This window comes from Neomonachus schauinslandi, chromosome 4, assembly GCF_002201575.2.
Source record: "Neomonachus schauinslandi chromosome 4, ASM220157v2, whole genome shotgun sequence".
Classification (NCBI taxonomy): Eukaryota; Metazoa; Chordata; class Mammalia; order Carnivora; family Phocidae; genus Neomonachus; species Neomonachus schauinslandi.
Window position 1 is genome coordinate 101,589,086 of NC_058406.1, and position 17,983 is coordinate 101,607,068.

The following is a 17,983-nucleotide window of genomic DNA, read 5'->3' on the forward strand; positions in this document are numbered from 1 at the left end:
TAGCCTGGTTCACCTGAGGGTTTTAATCTATACTTATAAAGGAGGTAGTTACTTTGTTATAAAAGTAAATAAAGCCATGCATGTTGACTTTATTGAAAAATACAATTGTTTTGCTTTATTAAAAATAAAATTGTTTATTATAAATAATCAGGTTAGTATTTTGCCTTTGGAAACTTGGAGCTTGAGCAGAGGAAGTAAGAATTTTTTTCATGTATCTTTCTATAAACCCTTGATTTTCTGTTGTCTCACACACACACACACAAATACACACACAATTCCTCTAGGAGGAAAAGATCAAAGAACTACAGGACAAGTCCTGCTCCTACCTGCAAGTGATTGTTCTCAAGTCTGCAATCTGGTCACTTTATATAAAGGGCATTTTAAACACTCAGGAAATGCCTCTTTATGTTACCACCTGTTGTGGACTGAATGTGTCCCTCCCAAATTCTTATGCTGAAGCCCTGACCCCCAGTGTGATGGTATTAGGAGGTGAAGCCTTTAGGAGGTAAATAGGTTTAGATGAGGTCATGAGGGTGGCACCCCATGATGGGACCTTACAGAAATATGAAGGTCACCAGATCCTCCTCTCTCTGCCCTCTGAAGACACACTGAGAAGGCAGTCACCTGCAAACCAGGAAGGGGCCTCACCAAGAGCTGAGTGGGTCACCACCTTGATTTTTGACTTTTCAGTCTCCAGAACTGTGAGAAATAAATGCGTGTTGTTTAAGTCACCGAATCTATGGCATTTTGTTATAGCAGCCTCAGCTAGGACACCACCCAAAACCTCTGAAAAGATCAAAATAAGACTTTAGAAATCTGTTTGAGAATGCCTCCCCATTTCTGTTTTCTGTAAGATTCCTTTAGCTACTTGTTCACCTCAGCTCACCAGACAAGGTTTTATAACAAGTGTCACATATACCAGCATAGAGGGAACAATTCCACAAGATCAACAGAATAGCCACCATTACTAAGTTCCCCCAAATCAAGTCCTGAGAATGCAGTCTCTCCTCTTGCTGCCATAAGAAAAAAAATTAAAAGATCCATCATCTGAAGTCGCAATCTGATGAAAATTTTAAATATCTCTCCTTTCCAATTTTTATTTGGCTCAGGACCACCCACGAAGGTCCCACTCTGAAGGGCGAGTTCTTGGTTCTTCTTCAGCAGCAGAAGCCTGGGCTCTCTGCCACAGGAACACTGGGACCTGTATCTCTATAGTCCTATGAATCCAACAGTGTGAACCACTTCCCCAGGATCCCCAGGGGCCAAGAGAACAAAGGAGACTGTGGGAGCACCAGCCCCTCACCGGCAAAACTCAGCAATGTGTGAGACCAATAAGCAATAACATTCCCCAAGCAAAAGTGATGGATTTGTACTGCTAGTAAATGTCAGTTTGGGTTGCCAAGAAAAGAGCGTTCTCTTAGAATGTGGGGATATGTCGAGGTACAGCTTCTTTGGAGGGCCATCAGTCAGGAATTAGCAAAATTAGCAATGACAAATACTTTGATTAGGAAAGTCCACTTCCAGGAATCTCTTTTAGGGAAATCCATGTGTAAGCGATAAGGATATTTGTATAAGGATGTTCTCTGAACAAGCATTTATAACAGTAAACATTAGAATCAATGTCGTGTCACAATTAAGGAATGTTTGTATATACAATAACCCATCCATACCATGAAAAGATATGCATTTATTTAAGAGGATGAAGTAAATAACAGAAATGGTGATGAGACGTCCCTGAAAAGAGTTATAGTAGCTAATGTTTAATAAACATTTATTAAGTGGTCAAATGGTTTATGTGCATATCTCATTAACATTTAAATTAATCCATGAGGGAAGTACTCCTATTTGCCCCCTCTTATAGACAAAGAAATTGAGGCACAGAAAATTCATAATTTGTTTAAGCCACATGGTGGGAGAACCAAAATTTCCACCCGGGACTAGAGGCTTCACCCCAAGTGAAGAAGGGTTTTGTTCTCAATTTTGGGGATTTCTTAGTTTCCAGGATGTGCAGTTGTAAAAACCCAGCTTCGGGAAGTGAGGGGCTCTGCAGTGTCTCTGGGATAAGTAAGGCCCAGACGCGGGCTATTGAAAAAAATACCTTTGCTGAAAAATTCCTTCTTTTAGGCACTTTTATGCAACTTGAGTCTTCCAGCAGCATACTTGGGCGTCTGATTTAAAGTGGACAGAAGTCCAGAGGACTCCGAGGATAAATAAGTCCACTAACAGGTAACCTAAGGTTGCAAGTTGCTAGTAAAAGATACCGTCCCTGGGTGGGCTCGAACCACCAACCTTTCGGTTAACAGCCGAACGCGCTAACCGATTGCGCCACAGAGACACGGAAACCGTTCTTCCTAAACTCATTTCCTGATCTCAGAAATTGCTTTTCCAACCTCTGGCTAGGGACATCTTCTCATTCTCCCACTCCGGAAACCGGAGGCGCGGGAGACACTGAGGCCACAGGTCGTGTCACTGGGCATGTCTGAACATCGATACGGGGCCAGTCACCTGGGGAACTCGGGGAGCCCAACGCCAGACCCCCCGCCTCTCCGCCTGCTCCTCGCCGCCTCCAGAGCCGCCTGGCTCCAGGGGTCGCCCGCAGCCTCTGGCGCTGAAGTCATTCACTTCCCATTCTTAGCTCCGATTGACTCGTGGCTCTCACAGCGAGTCCCCGCAGGACCAGGGGCGCGCGTGAGAAGGGCGCTACCCCCACTGACCCCCCTCGCTGCAACGCGGCAGGGCCGGGCGTGGCTCGCGATGCACGCCGCGCCCCAGAGCGGGGCCGGGCACCTAAGTAGGCACTCCCTAAATGCTTGGTGAAGGATCCATTCCGCCGTGGGGGCCGAGGGGAGCCAAGAATTCCAGTGTGGGCTTTTAAACTTTTAGTCCTACGAGGGGCTCGGGAGAGGGAAGACGGCAAAGGTTTCTCCGAGGCCGACGCGCGTTTGTTTCCAGAGCTGACCGAGAGCGCGGCGAAGACCCCGACTCTGGACTCGTGCGCACTAGGACGGAACTGAGCTCCGCACCCTGGCGAGCCACGCAGCCTCAGTCCGACTTCGGCGGTCCGGGGCTGCGGTGTCCAGGGCTGAACCGCGGAAGCCGGAGAAGAGAAGGAAGCGAGGGCGCGTGGGGCAGCCTGGTGAGGCGCGGCGGAGAGGGCGCGAGCACTCCAGCCGCTAAACAAAAAGGCGCAGAAAACTGAAAATGCCGATTTTCCTTAATTTCAATCACCCGCCACTTGCCGTCTCTTGTGTTTGGTTGGTGCTCTGACTCCGAAAAGACAGATATTCCTCTTTTAAATGCTTAAAGACGGCAGCGCCGTGAGATGTCACCCTTTGGATCTGGCGACTTCACGAACGCGGGCCTCGGAGCTGCTGGGGGGCCCACAGTCCCTGCTCCCGGTAGGAAGGGAGGAAACGCTGCAAGCCGTCCGCCCCCCGCCCCCGGGGGCCCCGGCCGGGCCCCAGCCCCTCGCCCCTGGCCCGGAGCCGGCTGCGCGCTCCCCCTCCGTGCCCCTGCACCCTGCAGCGGAATGTGGACGAATGTGACCAACCGTCTGTACTTCAAGGAGGTGCACGGTAGGCAACGGTAGGAGAGGCTGATAAAAAAAATTCCAAAGAACAGGGTGTCCGAGTGAATTTACTATTATTACTGGAGTAAAGTGAGTAATGCTTGTATTGAGTAAGACGATGACAGCTGTCGCTTTAATCGCACATGAACAGGGCTGAAAGTTCCCTGTAGCTTTGTAGCCATTTGCGGGCGACCTGCAAGCATGCACTCGGGTATTTTTTTTCTTTATAAACGTAGCTCATAACACTGTATTTATTAATTTGTGTGCTCCTTTGAGTCTCAGTCCCCAACAGCCCCCAAAGAAGAGGCGGAGAACACGCGGGGCTGGGGCACAGAAAGTGCACTTGGCGTCACGTCAACTTTCATCCGTGCCTAAAGAACTTGGAGAAAAGCGCCCACGATTGTCGTGGAGGGTTGGAAAATTCCAGTAACAGGGCCAAGGAGGTGAGGATCCGTGGTGTCTCGGTGGGACCTATTGGAATGGATTGAAAACCTCTTTATCCTGGACGTCCTTTCCATGGAAGTCTGGGGTTCAGTCTGGGGGCAAACTAGCACCGGGAGAGGCCCTTCTAAAAGGCCCGGGGGTGGGGGGTGGGGGGTGCTGGATTGCTCCCTCAGCCGGACCCCGTCTCCACGCAGCACTATTCTATCCACTACGCTGGTCCCTCCTTGAGCTCAGAAGTAGGAAGATCCTAGGCTGGGATTGTGATTTAGTGCCAATCAGCGGTGGGCAGGAGGAAATGCATTAAACTCTCTACAAACCTATTTCCTGGTCAGCAACACGCCGAGGTCTTGGCTCAGGTATTTTACATTTGGGCAACGATTCCAAGCGGCTAGGAGGAAAAGAAGTGCATCTACTTCTCGTCGTCTTGCTAGCTCAGTTTGTAGCGCTCTCGACTTCTAATTTTAAGGTCTTGAGCATCGCCCAGCGTCCAGTGCATTTTATTTGGTTGTTTTCGGATTGGGCACCCGCGGTGGCCGGTACCGTGCGGATCCCCGAGGTGGCCACGAGGGGGCGCGCGGTCCCTTCCCTTGGATCTCGGCTCCCAGGGACCACTACTTTTTTTCAGTTTGGATGGTAAAGGGTAATGAAGTCCAGTTGATTCACTTTCTCTGAGACTGGCACAACCCAAGATTCTTATTCTTTACCACCCCAACTCTAGGATCGTCTTGAGTCGGCGCATGGAAGGTTGGTTGCATAAGCTCAGCTGCCCAGCTCAGAGGCTACCTCATTCCCTCTGCTATCAAACTATGGGAAAAGGCACAAAGACAACTGGATTTGAAAGTGACTGATTTCGCTTGTAATTTTAAATGTTCTGTTCTACGCATTAAAAGCCTTATTCCTGGGGCGCTTGGGTGGCTCAGGTGATTAAGCCTGGGACTCTTGATTTCAGCTCAGGTCATGATCTCAGGGTGGTGAGATTGAGCCTGGTGTGGGGCTCTGGGCTCAGCCAGGAGTCTGCTTAACATTCTTTCTCTCTCTGCCCCCCCAAAATAAATAAATCTTTAAAAGCCTTATTCCAAGAAGCATGTGCAGGTTTCAGCAGATCAAAAAAGGAGTCCTCTGTAGAAAAAAGGTTTAAAATCTGTGTGCTTGGGAGAAAAGACCCGGTGCACCCAGGAGCGAGGGTGGGGAAGAGAATGGGAAGGAAGATTCAGAACTAAGAGTTACAGAATTGGGGAAGAAAAGAAAAGAGATACATTCCAGGGACTGGTCCCCACTAAGGACAGCTTGTCTTTCTGGGCCTCCCCTCCCAATCTTTGTCTTTCAAAGCAGCCTCTGCACTCTTCCACTCATCTGATTCTGGGAATTCTGGCATTTTCTACTAGGTCTACTAGGCCTACACAACGTTTCTTCTACTAGGACCAGGCACCTTACAGTTGTCCTTTTGCTAATCTTCTCTTTTTAGTCCTAGGAGAATCTATTAGGTAAGGCAAAACTTTACCTCTACTGTCTTAGGGACTCCAAATGGGCCTGAGAATTAAGTTGACATAAGACAGATTAATAGGAGAAAAGCCCATTCATTTTTACACGAACATGGAAAGTCCAATAGGAAAATGAAAATCCAAAGAAGTGGGTAGGCCTAAGTGTTTTTATACTAGGTTGAACAAAGGGAGGCAATTGTGAAAAAGCAAAATATATGGGAAGATTAAAGGAAGATATAAGTTTTTTTAAAAGGTCTGTACAGATTTCTCTGGGCCCTGACTTCCTGTCTCATGTGACAAGGATGTTTCTTTCCTCCTGGTATAGGAAGTTTTATCTCCTGCTTTCAGGAAGGAAAGTGGAGGTCAGAGCACTCTTCTTGCACCTGCGGTTTTCCACATGCCTTTAGCTCAAAACAATCCTTATGTCAAAGTGGCATATTTTGGGGTGGCATATCCTGCCACTCTTCAAGTTCAAGCATGGGAATATGCCCAGAGAAAAGGATACTTAGCTCAGATCTCCTTGTGGTGCATGCTGAAAGTGAGTCCATCATTCTCAGTATTTGTTAAAGTAAAAACAAAACCCTTCGGCTAGGTCATTTATAAATGTGGAAAACAGCATTCAAATTATTTAGAAATCAGTAATCTAGGGAACTCTGGGTGGCTCAGTCCGTTAAGCGTCTGCCTTTGGCTCAGGTCATGATCCCAGGGCTTGCTCATCAGGAGCCTGCTTCTCCTTCTGCCTGCTGTGTGGCACTCTCTCTCTCTGACAAATAAGTAACAAAACCTTTATAAATAAATAAATAAAACAAGGATTTAAAAAATAGAAATCAGTAATCTATGTAAAATCCTTCATTTTATCTTCTTAAAAAAGTTTTTGAAAGCACTTTATTTTTTTTAAAGTTTGTTCTTTTTAAAATAACCTCTACACCCAACATGGGGGCTTAAACTCACAACTTCAAGATCATGAGTCACATGCTCTAATGAGTGAGCCAGCCAGGCAACCCTAAAATCCTTCATTTTATTTTTATGTTAAGATTTTATTTGTAAGTAATCTCTACACCCAATTTGGGGCTCAAACTTACAACCCCGAGATCAAGAGTCTCATGTTCCATCAACTGAGCCAGCCATTTTAGGCACCTTTGCCTTAAAGGCACTGGCAAGAATTCAGGTCTTCTACCCACAACTATAACATAGTAATACCACCAGATTAGTCTTGCTTTAAACAACCACAAAAATGGACAAAATATGTGAAGCACCTGTTTACAGACACTGGACAGAGGTAGTACAAGACTGTGATTCCCTGAGAGAGGACTGGGGAAATGATCTGATGATGGTATAGCAAGCTGGAATCCCAGCAGAATATGGTGTTCACACTGAGCTGTGAAGGCAGAGATCAAAATTAGGGGTGCTAAAGCAATGGGAATCTTCAGAGCAGAGCATCAGAAAGGAGAAAAGAGTTTAGATGCCAGTTTTCAGAGGTCCACATTGGGTCCCCTGCAGGTCATTTGCTGAGTGTAGAGCTGCTCATGCGCAGAGAGCTACTATCCAGTCTGGCTTACCAGATGACAGATGCTACAAGATGGAAAACAGAATAGATCCTAGAGATCAGTGCTGGCAACATTGGGATTCAGGCCTTGTTAACAACTCTACCACTCTGAGCATTCAGCTGATACTCCAGAAATGCTCTGTTTTAGGTGTGAAAACCACACCTTAGTGTAAGGCTTACTCTTGACCCTCCCTGACAAATATTAAAACCAAGCCCTGATAAGATTAACAGAGGAATCAGGTTTCCAGGTTGAGTCACACCAAGTTAGAGAGCTTTGGGAAACACCTTGGACTTTCCAAAGATCCACCTAAACAAAACATAAATCCAGTGCTACACAAATTCGAGGTCATGGGTTAGTAATCAAATCGCTTAGTAGAACAAATATTGACACTCTTTGGAGGAAGATATCAGAATCTGGAGTCTCTACAATGTATCATTCAAAGTGTGTTATAAACAATAAAAAGTACTAGACATACAAAGAAACAAAAAAATTAGGCCCATTTAATTCATACTTAAGAAAAAAACAGCAGTCAAGAGAAACCGACTCCCAGGATATTAATTTTAGCAGACTTCAAAATACATATATATGCATACATATATATGTATATTTTATATAATTATTTATACAAATAATATACAATTCCTTTATACAAAGGAATATACAATGTCATTGAGTGTCCTTTTTTTTTTTTTTTAAGATTTATTTATTTATTTTGAGAAAGAGAGAATACCAACGGGAGGGGTAGAGGGAGAGGGAGAGAGATTCTCAAGCAGACTCCATGCTGAGCTCCAAGCCCTATGCAGGGCTCGATTTAACAACCCTGAGATCACGACCCTGAGATCACGACCCGAGCCGAAACCAAGAGTTGGACGCTTAACTGACTGCGCCACCCAGGTGCCCCTGTTCTGTGTTCTAATAGAGAATCTCACACACAAAAAATGAAAATCATAAAAAAGAATCAAATGGGAATTCTAAGGGACGCCTGGGTGGCTCAGTGGGTAGAGCATCTGCCTTCAGCTCCGGTCATGATCCCAGGGTCCTGAGATGGAGCATCTCATTGGGCTCCCTTCTTAGGGGGGAGCCTGCTTGTCCCTGTTCCTCTGCCTCTCCCCTCCCTCCTGCTCTCTCTCAAATAAATACAATTAAAAAAAAAAAGGAATTCTAGGACTGCCCAATGGGCCCACAAATGGAGATTCAGAATATGTAGAATATGTATACATGGTTTCAGCAACATGAGTTCCATTCACCAAGGCTAACCTGGCTACAACCACTACTGAGTGCCCAAAAGCCAATAGCAAAGAACAACTCAGCCTATGATACAATACCAGTTCCCCGTTGGCAAGAAGGGAAGATATCAGTCAGCCACAGGATGGCAGGCTGATCACACAGGACCTTTGCATCATGGGTGGGGCGGGGCGGGGGGTCCACAGTCTTATTCTCATTGGAATAGATACTTTAATTATGGTTTTGCCTTCTCTGCCTACAATGGTTTTGCTAAAACAACCATCTGTGTGTATTTCCGGAATGCCTCTTCTATTTCATGGAATTCCATACAGCATTGCTTCTGGCCAAGAACTCATTTGACAGTTGCCCTGGGCTCATGCTCATTCATTGGTTTTACTCTGAAGCAGCTAACCTGATGGGGCAGTAGAACGTGTTTTTGAACATTCAGTTTCAGTGCGAGCTGGATGACAATGCCTTGAGGAGCTGGACAAATTTCACAGGATTGCATATACTCTAAATTAGCAACCAATAGATGGTGCTGTCTCTCGAAGGTTTGGGAACCAAGTGGTAGAAATGGGAGTGGCTCCTCTCACTATTCACCCCTAGGGATATGCTAGTGAACATTTTGCTTCCCACCCACCTCTGTAACTTTGGGATCTGTTGATCCAGAAGTCTTAGTTCCCAAGAGAGAAGTGCTTTCAGCAACAGGTGCAATAATGGCTGTATTAAAGTGGGCATACCACCTGGCCATTTGGGGATCCTCAGGACAGGGTATCAATAGGTAAAGAAGGTTACTTTCCTGAGTGGGGTGACTGATCCTGACCACAAGGGAAAACTGGGCTGCTACTACACAATGGAAGTAAGGAGGAATATTTGAGAAATGCAAGAAAGCCTCAGAAGACCCTTTGGAACTCATTGCACTCTGATTAAAAGTCAATGGAAGACTGCAACAATCCAGTACAGGCAAGACAGAGAATGGTCCACACTTTGGGAATGAGGGTTTATGGAACTCCACCAGGCAAGATACCTGCTAACATTGAGGTTGGTGCTTGCTGGGGGCAAAGGGAACATGGAATGAGTAGTGAAGAAGACAGTTATAAATACCAGTACAGTTGCAGAAGTAAGGGCTGTAATAAATATGGGTATTTCTTCCTTATTTTGATATGAATATTTTTGTGTACGTATTAACTAATATTTTTATCTTTCCTCTTCCAACCCACTACCAGCTAACTAACATAAGATGTGTTGATAGTAGTCAAATTTTAATCGAAGAAAAGGAGGAATGAATGTGATTCAACTGGAAGAGGAATGAACATCAAAGAAAAGGGATTTTATTCTTTTGGGGGAAAGGGCTAGCATGTTTTCATTGTTTGAAGAAAGCATGATTTTCCTATTGCTTTATCTGAAAGTCAAGAATTTTTTTTTTTTAAGATTTTATTTATTTATTTGAGAGAGAGAGAGAGAAACAGCATGAGAGGGGAGAGGGCCAGAGGGAGAAGCAGGCTCCCCGCCTAGGTGGGAGCCTGATGTGGGACTTGAACCCAGGACTCTGGGATCATGACCTGATCTGAAGGCAGTCACTCAACCAACTGAGCCACCCAGGCAACCATGAATGGTTTTTAAAAAGGATCAGGAGGAATACCACACAGGCACCAAGTCCATAAGAGGTGGACTGTGGTGAATTTGTCAGTTTTCATTCCTAAACTGGAAGCACATTTCCCAGAATTCCCATCCCTGCATAGTTCTGTGTTAGCTTGACACATGGATTTGGAAGGTGGAAATATAAATGGATGCCATATTCTTTTAGACCCTGAGAAGGGCAGCGGATGTCACCAGCACACACATACAATTTATCAGCTGGTTTATGTTGTGGGCATGTGGCAGCAGGCAGGCTTGCAGCAACAACTCTTGCCCTGTATCTCTTTCTTAGAGCTTCTCTGTTTCTTGGGCCTGCTTTATTGAATTCTAACCTATGCCAACCCCTTATTACGAAGGTCCCGGGATGTGTCTAGGATATCCTTCTTAAGAAACCAAATATGGAAAGCTCTAAAGAAATGTAATTACCAGCAGATAAAACCGAACTAAAAAGTCAAGACAACTCTGAAAGTAAATTTTCCAAAAACACAGTTTTACATAACTTCCCTCTCTTGCACTAACTACACGACTCGCTACAACCAAAAAAATACTGCAAAACGTACCAAAAAATTCCAAAAACACTAGCGAAACAATATCTCTGCAAAACTGCTTGGTTTTTTGACTACTAAACCACCACTACTACTACTAAACACACTACCTAAAAAAAAAAACCCTAAACGTAACGAAACCGCCAAAGCAAAAAAACCACACCGCCAACACAAAAACTTATCTCAAAACACCCGCAAAAAACCACCCAACAGTACAAACCCATACTACCCAAAACACCCCAACATTAAAAGTCTGCATTTTAACAGAAATAATCAGGGGAGAGCGCGAACGCAGTCCCCCACTACCACAAATTATGCAGTCGAGTTTCCCACATTTGGGGAAATCGCATGGGTCAGCACATCCGGAGTGCAATGGATAAGCCTCGCCCTGGGAAAACCACCTTCGTGATCATGGTATCTCCCCTGCCAGGTAAGTATGACCTGCTCCCCATCCGCCCCACCTCACCCTCACACGCCTTCCACTGTACACACACGCTCACTTGGCTCCCCACGACCCTGAGTCTCCCTACGCCTTCCACACACGCACGACACGCAGCTTTCACCAACAGCCCCGCACTCCTTCCCGCAGCACCGGAGATCAGATTGTATTTAGGCGGCAGGGGCCGAAACGGCAGCCCCTGCGCTGCCATATTTACATAGGACACGCCCTATGTGTGACGTCACTGGAGCCCCCCTTCCCTCCGGCCCACGCCCCGCCCTTGCCCTCGCCCTCTCCTCCCTCCTCCCACGACGTCCAGCCGGCCAACCAGCGGGCGGGTGGCCGTGGGGGAAGTGACGTCTGCCTCTCCCTCTTTCCCTGGCGCCCCCACGCTGTGGCGGCGGGCGCGGGTTCTGAACCGTTGGGCCGCGGGGAGTCCGTCTGGCAGGCTGCTGACGCCTGTGTACCTCTCTTCGGATAATGCCTTTCAGAGTGGGGAGTAGAAATTTAGGATTACAAAGGAAACGGGTTCCTTTCAAATCCAGTTATCTTTGTGATTGTAGCACTGTGTGTACATCTATTAAAATTCATAAGCATCACAACTGGTGGCAAAATCTATTCCATTCTTGAAAGTTCAGTTTCATTCATGGGACATTGCATTCATTTCACTTTCAACCCTTAGATGTGGGAAAGTTTTGAATTTTCTTTTTCTAGTCTCTTTCTGGAACACACGTTATTCTGAAAGCAGAAAGAGTTAATGGTCCCCAGAAAAAGCCTAGACGTAGCTTTCGTGACACAAGAGAAGTCATTTTAGGGCCCGGGCTATTTTCCCTGATCTCTGATGCCCTACACCTCTCTACTCACCTAAGCACACTTGTTGAAGAACTTCCTAGGAGGTGTCAGAATTACAAAGGAATGCAAAACTTTCGGTAGTTAAAAATTTTAAGAGAATTAAAGAGAGTGCAAAAACTAACAGTCTCTACCAGGCTAGGAAATAGCCTAACCATATCAGAGACAATAAATCAATGGTAAAACTCCCAGTATCTTTTCAAAAGTAAGCAAGATGCTGTATTCCTTACCAGAGATAAGGAGCCCACGACCCCACGACCCCACCTCCCCACCTCGCATGTCCATAACCCCCTTCCCAATTACTTCTGCTTCATTAAAATGTTAAAGTCTCTGCCCTAGAAAGAGCACCAGCTTCATTAACGTACCATTAGATGCACTTACAGGCTTGTTTTCTTTTTTTTTTTTAATAAATAAATCTTTTTTTTTTTTAAAGATTTTATTTATTTATTTGAGAGAAAGAATGAGAGAGAGAGCACATGAGAGGGTGGAGGGTCAGAGGGAGAAGCAGACTCCCCGCCGAGCAGGGAGCCCGACGCCGGACTCGATCCCAGGACTCCAGGATCATGACCTGAGCCGAAGGCAGCCGCCCAACCAACTGAGCCACCCAGGCGCCCTACAGGCTTGTTTTCTAACGGGGGTGCAACCTTATGTCTGTCTTTACAGGCGACGACAAAACTCCCTTTTCTGAATATTCATCCTAACCCTAAGTAAAAAGAACCCGCTCACCCCCGCTTGGGGAGTCACGGCTTTGGAATTTATACCCCGTGATCTCCTTATTTGCTGCAAATAGTTTCCTTTGTATGACAGCTCCACCTGGTGTAGTCTCTACCTGTAACTCACCAAGGAGGGAAATCATGTTAGTCTGGTTACAATTCACGTATGGACCTCCTGAACTCATCCACTTTCCTGAACTAAATGTCTTTTTTCTTCCTTGCTTTTACTTTGGTTCCTGGGAAATGTTCTTGACGTTATCCTCCAACTCTAATTGAAGTAACCTGTGAATATCAAAGAAGTTAAACGAAAATATCATGACCTGTGAATGTCAATGAAAGGATCAACAGAAGCTACAGAGACCTACACTGTGGTAACCGAGATATCGTATCTCTCAGTTAAATTGAGTTTGATCAAAAGAAGAGGCATTGTTAAAAAGAAAACCACAGACTCAGAATGGCATCACTTAGGTTAAGACCCCAAGTCAGTAAACGAGGAGGACTTAATACCTGACCTAACTGAAGTTTCACCACTGTCCCCTCAGGAATGTAACCTTGAACCGGTCAACATGGAGTTTCCTGATTTACTGATAGACCCCTTTTCTCCCCTTGCCTAAACAATACATTCCTCGTTAATAAATTCCCTCCTCCTCCTCTCCCCCACTCTCTTCCGTTCTTTAATGCCCTCTCTCCTCCTTTAAAAACCTTTCAGAAAACTCCGTGGAGCTCCCTCTACTTGCTAGATGGAATGCTGCCCTATTCATGAATTGTTAAATAATAAAGCTGATTAGATCTTCAAAGGTACTTGGTTGAATTCAGTTTTTAAACAGGTATTAGGGTAAAGTTTGCCTCATAGAATGAGTCAGGAAATGTTTTTTGTCTTCTATTTTCTGAAAGATATTGTAGAGAATTGGTATCATTTCCTTAAATGTTTGGTAGAATTCACCAGTGAAACTAAGTCTGGTTTTGTTTTCAGAAGCTTATTAATTGCTTCATTTAGGCCTATTTAGATGACCAATTTCTCCTTGTGTAAGTTTTGGTAAATTGTGTCTTTCAAGGATTTGGTTCTTTTCATCTAAGTTATCAAATTTGTGAGCAGTTGTTCGTTATAGTCCTTTATTATAATTTAATGTCCATGCAATCAGTACTAAGGGTCCTTCTTTCATTTTTGGTATTAGTAATTTGTATCTTTATTTTTTGTTTAGTCTGGCTAGAGGTTCATCAATTTTATTCATCATTCCAAAGAACTAGCTTTTGATTTCATTGATTTTTCTCTATTAATTTCCTGTTTTTAATTTTATTGATTTCTGCTCTAATTTTTATTGTTTCTTCTCGTCTGCTTACTTTGAATTTGCAAAAGTGAAAGCTTAGATTATTGATTTTAGATCTTTCTTTGCTAACACATGCATTCAATGTTATAAATTTCCCTTTAAACACTACTCTTGCTACATCCCACACGTTTTTTTTTTTTTTAAGATTTTATTTATTTGACAGAGAGAGACACAGCGAGAGAGGGAACACAAGCAGGGGGAGTGGGAGAGGGAGAAGCAGGCTTCCCGTGAAGCAGGGAGCCCGATGCGGGGCTCGATCCCAGGACCCTGGGATCATGACCTGAGCAGAAGGCAGACTCTTAACGACTGAGCCACCCAGGCGCCCCCATCCCACACATTTTTTAAAAAGATTTTATTTCTTTATTTGAGAGAGAGAGAGAGAGAGAGTGTGCACCAGTGGGGGGCGGGGGGCAAAGGGAGAGGGAGAAGCTCCATACAAGGACCCCGGGATCATGATCTGAGCTGGAGACAGACACTTAACCAACTGAGCCACCCAGGTGCGCCCATCCCACACATTTTTATAAGCTGTATTTTCATTTTCATTTAGCTCAAAATAATTTCTCTTGAGAATTTTTCTTTGACCCATGTATTATTCAAAGTGTGTTGTATAATCTCCAAATTTGGGGTTTTCCAGCTATCTTTCTGTTATTGATTTCCAGTTTCATTCCATTGTGGTCCGAGAGCATGCATTGTATTTCTGTTCTTTAAAATTTGTTGAGATGTGTTTTATGGTCAAGAATGTGGCCTATCTTGGTGAATGTTCCATGTAAGCTTGAAAAGAATGTGTATTCTACTGTTGTTGGATGAAGTAACATATAAATGTCAATTAGATCCACTTGATTGATAGTGCTATTCAGTTCAATTACATCCTCACTGATTTTTTGCCCACTGGATTTGTCTATTACTGATAGAGGGATGCTGAAATCTCCAACTCTAATAGTGCATTTGTTTAGTTCTCCTTACAGTTCTATCAGTTTTTGCCTCATGTATTCTGATGTTCTGCTGTTACGTACTTACTCATCGAGTATTGTTATACCTTCTGGATAACTGACCTCTTTATCATTATATAACACCACTTTTTATTCCTTGAAGTATATTCTGTCTGAAATTAATATAACCTGGATTCCAGTTTTCTTTTGATTAATATCAGTATGATATATCTTCCTCTATCTCTTTACTTTTAATTTATATGTGTCTTTATGTTTAAAGTTTCTTTTTTAAAAAAGATTTTATTTATTTATTTGAGAGAGAGAGCGGAAGAGAGAGAGAGAGAGATCAGGAGCAGGGGGAAGGGGTAAAGGGAGAACCAGACTCCCCACTGAGCAGGGAGTCCAATGTGGGACTCCATCCCAGGACTCTAGGATCATGACCTGAGCCGAAGGCAGATGCTTAATTGACTGAGACACCAAGCACCCTAAGGTAAGTTTCTTATACACAACATATGGTTGGGTCTTGTTTACCACTCTTATAGTCTCTGTTTTTTAATTGATGTATTTAGACCATTCACATTTAAAGTGATTACTGATATAGTTGAATTAGTATCTACCATATTTGTAACTGTTTCTATTCATTGCCTTTGTTCATTGTTCCTTTTTTCTTCCATTCTTTTTCAGCCTTCTCTGGTTTTAAGTGAGCATTTTACAGGATTCTATTTTCTCATCTCTTAGAATATCAATTATGTTTCTTTGTAAAATGTTTTAATGACTGCCCTGTAGTTAGCAATATACATTTACAAGTGATCTAAGTCAACTTGCAAATAACACAATAATGCTTCACAGGTAGTGCAGGTCCTTATAACAGAGCATTTCCAATTCCCTCTACTGTCCCTTATAATGTTGCTGTCCATTCATTTAATTCTCCACAAGCTATAATCATCTAATATATATATATATATACACTTTAAAAAAAGATTTTATTTAGTTATTTGAGAGAGAGTGACATGAGCAGGGTGAGGGGCAGAGGGAGAAGCAGACTCCCTGCTCAGCAGGGAGCCCAATGTGGGGCTTGATCCCAGGACTTTGGGATCATGACCCAAGCCCAAGGCAGCCACTCAGGCAACTGAGCCACCCAGGCGCCCAATATAATCATCTAATATATTTTTGCTGTATTATAATTTTTTTTAAGATTTTTTATTTATTTACTTGACACAGAGAGAGAGACAGCTAGAGAGGGAACACAAGCAGGGGGAGCGGGAGAGGGAGAGGCAGGCTCCTGGCTGAGCAGGGAGCCTGATGCGGGGCTCGATCCCAGGACTCTGGGATCATGACCTGAGCTGAAGGCAAGTGCTTAACGACTGAGCCACCCAGGTGCTTAACGACTGAGCCACACAGGCGCCCTGCTATATTATAATTTTGAACAAATTGTTATCTGTTAGATCAATTAACAATAAGAAAAATAAAAGATTTTATTTATTTTCATTCATTCTTTCTCATTTTATTTTCATTTATTCTTTCTCATTCTGTTCTTTCTAATGTTGTTCCTTTCTTTATGCAGATACGAGTTTCTGACCTATGCCATATTCTTCTCTGAAGAACTTTTAACATTTCTTGCAAGGTAGATTTACTGGCAACAAGCTCCCCAATTTTTGTTTGTCTAAGTGTCTTTATTTCTCCTTAACTTTTGAAGGACACTTACAGGATACAGAATTCTAGTTGGTAGGGATTTTCTTACAACACTTTAATTATTTCACCGCACTCTTTTTTTTTTTTTTAAGATTTATTTATTTGACACAGAGAGAGACAGCTAGAGAGGGAACACAAGCAGGGGGGAGTGGGAGAGGGAGAGGCAGGCTCCTGGCTGAGCAGGGAGTCTGATGCGGGGCTCGATCCCAGGACCCTGGGATCATGACCCGAGCCAAAGACGCTTAACGACTGAGCCACCCAGGCGCCCCGTCACTGCACTCTCTTCTTGCTTGTATGGTTTCTGAAGAAAATTCTGATGTAATACTAATCCTTGTTATTCTATAGATAAGATGTGTTTTTCCTCAGGCTTCTTTCAAGATGTTCTCTTTGTCTTTGATTTTGTGCACCTTGAACATTATATACTGTGATGGTTAATTTTATGTGTCAACCTGGCTGGGCCACGGTGCCCAGATATTTGGTCAAACATTATTCTGTATGTTTCTGTGAAGGAGTTCTTTTGGATGAGAATAACATGTCAGTCAGTGGAGTACTCCCCATACTGTAGGTGGGTCTCATCCAGTCAGTTAAAAGCTTTAATAGAACGAGCAAGAAGCTCTGCCAGCAGACTGCCTTTTGACACCAACTCCAACTCTTCTCTGAGTCTCCAGCCTGCCGGGCTGTCTCACCAGATTGGACTGATCAGGCCTCCACAGTCACATAAGCTATTTTGGTACCAGGAGTTGCTCTAGAGGAACAGAATCTTAAGAATGTCTTCTAGTTGGTTCTGGGGTTTCTGGAATTGGCTCTCTGATCTGATTAGATTTAAAGACACTAATAACTCTATTTCCAGTAGTAAAAGCAGCACTGATAGTCCACGGCACAATGTGGCAATAGAGATATGCAAAATATCATTGGATACTCCTACTCAAGCACTTAGAAAAGGCAGGGATTTGGGGGACTACGTATAGGATACCTTTGAACATTTTTGTCAAACTAACAAGTATAATGAGATTGGCTCACTCCATCATCAAATAGAAATGGTACATATGAAATAGGGCCCAAGTAGGCCCTGAAGGTACAAGGAAGTTACATGAAGAAGAGGCACAAATGCCCATGGTCCCCATTCCTGCTACACTACCCTCTCTTTCACCCAGAGCCTCATGGAGAGTTCCCTACAATTTACATAGAAAGAGAAGACTGGAACCTCATTTACAGATGGTTCTGCATGATACGCAGGCATCACCCAAAAGTGGACAGGCGTAGCACGACAGCTGCTTTCTGGGACAGCCCTGAAGGACAGTGGTGGAACTTCCAGTGGTGGAACTGTGAGTAGTATACGTGGTGGTTCATTTTACTCAGAAGGGACATGTTTGGAAAATCGGTGACAAGGAAGTCTGGGGAAGAAGTATGTGGACAGACTTCTCAGAATGAGTGCAAACATGAGGATTTTAATAATCATGTGGATAAGAAGACCTGTTCTGTGGATACCAGTCAGCTTCTTTCCCCAGCCACCCACCCTGTCATCACCCAATGGGCTTATGAACAAAGTGACCACGGTGATAGGGATGGAGGTCATGCACAGGTTC

The 17,983-nt window shown here is 44.1% G+C and overlaps 2 non-coding genes across 2 annotated transcripts; both read right to left on the minus strand.

Annotated features, from left to right (window-relative positions):
* Positions 1 to 2,261: 2,261 nt before the first annotated feature.
* TRNAN-GUU lies at positions 2,262 to 2,335 on the minus strand. The gene has a single exon. It is a non-coding gene; the product is annotated as a tRNA-Asn (tRNA).
* An 8,386-nt stretch (positions 2,336 to 10,721) lies between these two features.
* Positions 10,722 to 10,885, minus strand: LOC123324779. Its single transcript, XR_006540044.1, has one exon. It is a non-coding gene; the product is annotated as a U1 spliceosomal RNA (small nuclear RNA).
* Between the last annotated feature and the right edge of the window lie 7,098 nt (positions 10,886 to 17,983).